A 3,312-nucleotide genomic window follows, 5' to 3' on the forward strand; every position below is an offset into this window, starting at 1 on the left:
CAAATCAGGCTCAAAGTAAGACATGCCTTGCCTCTCCATTGATTGTTATGCACTAATAACAAATAACAACCAAATTTCCTGCATAAAGAATGATCCAAATCTAATCTTTTTTCTAAATTTACATCAGTGACGTGGCAGTGATTTTGAGTCCATCTACATTATATATGATTTAACTAAAATATACCTCCAGGAAGCTTGATCACCATTAGCTTTATGCTTTCAGTTGCAAATTTAAAAGTCTATTCACAAGACAGGATTATCTACCTTTTCATGTTACTGAAGTCGTGAGTGACAGCAAATTCTATGAAAATAGTGACATCTTGTGGCAAACTATGTTACCTTTTACCTTTATTTCGAGTGTATTATGGCTGTATTATGCAACATCAGAACTTCAGTAACCTCAAAGTTGTTCACTTTTCTGGCCATTTCTAAAGTTTTGGCTGTCTCTCTGATAGTTTTTTTTCTTCACTTTTTTCACTCACTTGCACTAACATCTCTTTTGGCCTGATATTATAAATAATTGAAATTACAGTATAAAGCTATAAAAACAAAAATTAAACACATTGACTTGAATTGACTTGAGATATTATATCTGCTTCATTTAAAATAAAAAAAAATGATCAGGCCTCACATGGCCACTGCTTGTCAATCAATTATCCCATTAAATTTGAACCTGGGGGAAATAGGGGACTGTGTATGAAAAGAGCTGTAATTCTTTAACAGATTTTGTAAAACCTCTGGGATTAAAAAAGAAAGTCTGTGTCAGGATCTGGAGGTTTGACTGGAAAGTTCCACCAGGCACCTGAGTCCCTTGGTCTCCACCCCTGGGCAGAGCCATCATCTCTCCTGCAGTCCTGCACACCTGAGGCTGATTCTGGGTAATCAGGCTGAGGATTTAAGCTCCACTCAGACTCTCCTTTGCTGCCAGTTTGTCAATGACCTCATGTTGGTATTGGTGCTAAGGTTTTGCCCCATGCTCTTGCCACTTGTTTTGTTGCCTACTTTGGTTTCCTGTGCTACAGTTTTCCTGGACCTTCTTTGCCATTGCCTTTAACCTCAGCTCTCCTTGGATTATCCTCGCATTCTGGAAAAATACAAAGAACCTCACCTGCCTGCCCTCCAGCCACCACTCACCACCTCGGCACTCAGGTCAGCCAGCCTTTGTCAGTACTCGCCTGGATTCTCTTTGCCTCTCCCTCAAAGCCAAGCTCACCCTGACTATCAGTAAGCATTGTCAGTCATTACCACCTCCGCTAAATACCCTGCGTCTGGCGCCTTCTTAACCTTGTTCTCCTTTCTTCCCAGATGCACCCGCTCCATCCCCGTCGCAACCTGCCAATTCCCCCTTCACCCCCACTGACCCACGGCCACATCATTAGTAACACTTTGCCACAAATTCACCTGTTGACTTCATAATAAAACACTGTAAAAACGTTTGAGTCCAGTTTAGCTATTGGCCTGTGTACTTCAAGCACATGCTGGTTGTTTGATCTACAATCAATTGTGGTGATGTACAGAAGCAAAACTACAGCAATGGTGTCTTTGTCCCAAACAATACACATGTACATGTTATCTACCTTCATTATTAGGCCACATGGACATATTGTGAGTCAAAGGATTTTGTGTCACTATTCGTGTTTGAAGAAGGGACCCATCAGCCTTTTGTTCCTCATTTTCTGTTTCACCACCCACCTGTATCAGTAAAAAGGAATCATTTTTAAAAATTAGGCCACGTGACATATTTTAGATGTAATAAAACAACCAAGATTAGACCGTTAAGACCAATTTACCTGTTCATTCACTTTCACCATATCTTTGCTGACTTCATTTGATAGCCTCATCATATTATCAGTGGAATCTGATGGTGTGAAGTCTGACATGGAATTCAAAGACAGTGCAGACAAAATCCAGAACAGTGAGGAGATAATCTCAGCTTTATCACCGTACACATTAGTTAAATACTGTAAGTTATTACTTACCTTCAAGCTCCTCAAGGATAAGTTTCTCACAAACTGCCGCTCTAGTTTTTGATGTTTCAAAGTAGCTTAGAAGAGCTGGTGGGAAATTATCTGAAGCCTGCGGTCAGAAAATAGGTTAATTATTATTTCTGCTTTCGCCACAAAAGGAAAATGTTAATATAAGCAAGCAATATTAACAATATTAGCAAGCATTGTGGGGACAAAAGTGAAGCAATAACTCTTACTGATACTAAATCCATTGTCTATTCTGCTTATGGGTCAATCGGTTTCCTTATTGATTTCTGATTAATTTTAAAGTAGGCCAGCAGACGTTCAGGGACAATGCAAAAGTAGAAAAACAAAGTAAGGAAAAAAGGGTCTGTACTGTATGTGACCCACACATACAAAAGCTCAAAGGTTTTGGGGTCACTGTGTTGCAATTATCATTTTGTTTTCTAAGCAGCATTCATAAATGGCATTACTACACTTAAAGAGATATTAGTCCACTGAACTGGACAATTTGGTACCATTTATTTTTATTTGGAAGAATTTCTCAAATCCCATCCATACTCACTATATGAAAAAGCAATAGTTGGGATGTATAAGTCATAAGGCAGTAAGTGGATTTACGGAGGGTCAGCTTATGTTGTGCATAATTTATCTTCTATCCATTATCCGTTTAGCTTCGCTGTCCTGTTCAGCGTCACTCTAAGCTCACGTGTGGCTCTCAAACGAATCATCCTGATGCTTTTGTGGTAGAGATATAAATTAAGGTGTCCACCCTGACAAATAGCTGCTAATTTCCAGCTCTCCGGGTGATAGAATGTATGCAGAATTGGACAAAAAAATAGTAAATGAAGAGAATATTTTGGAGAATAGCGGAAACATACATGCATGTGCTGTATTTTTAGAACGAGGCCCACACCCTTACCTCTTCTTCATGACATGAAACATTTTCCTGTTCTTCTTCAGTTTCGTCAGAGGTGAATGACTCATCCAGCTCCAGCATGACGATTTACTTATCTGTCAGAGCAGTGAAAATGAAGGCAGTAGACGATCTGCTAAGTTTCAGTTGCTGAAACCATTTAGGCCTACTGTAATACTTTTATCCAAAGTACTCATATTTACCGTTAAGTTATACGTAATTATTTAAAATGTCCTACCTGGATACAGCACTAGTGCTATACTCGCTTAGAAGCTTAGAAGAACTTGGCTGAAAGATCCTCTTGCGTCTAGACGAAGTTCTGTCTCTATGGAAACAACGCTGTGAACTACGAAGTCTCGAAAGGGACTTACCGAACAAAACGCAAAAGAAAAACTAATTCATATTTTAAATGGAAAAAGGCGGCTTACA

At 39.2% G+C, this 3,312-nt stretch overlaps 1 long non-coding RNA gene across 1 annotated transcript; it reads left to right on the top strand.

The window, feature by feature from the left end:
* Positions 1–875: 875 nt before the first annotated feature.
* LOC121815376 lies at positions 876–1,963 on the top strand. The gene is made up of 2 exons (XR_006055037.1): positions 876–1,224; positions 1,306–1,963. It is a non-coding gene; the product is annotated as an uncharacterized LOC121815376 (long non-coding RNA).
* Positions 1,964–3,312: the final 1,349 nt, after the last annotated feature.

This window comes from Haplochromis burtoni, unplaced genomic scaffold, assembly GCF_018398535.1.
Source record: "Haplochromis burtoni strain Fernald_Lab_line unplaced genomic scaffold, NCSU_Asbu1 Contig_197, whole genome shotgun sequence".
Taxonomy (NCBI): domain Eukaryota; kingdom Metazoa; phylum Chordata; class Actinopteri; order Cichliformes; family Cichlidae; genus Haplochromis; species Haplochromis burtoni.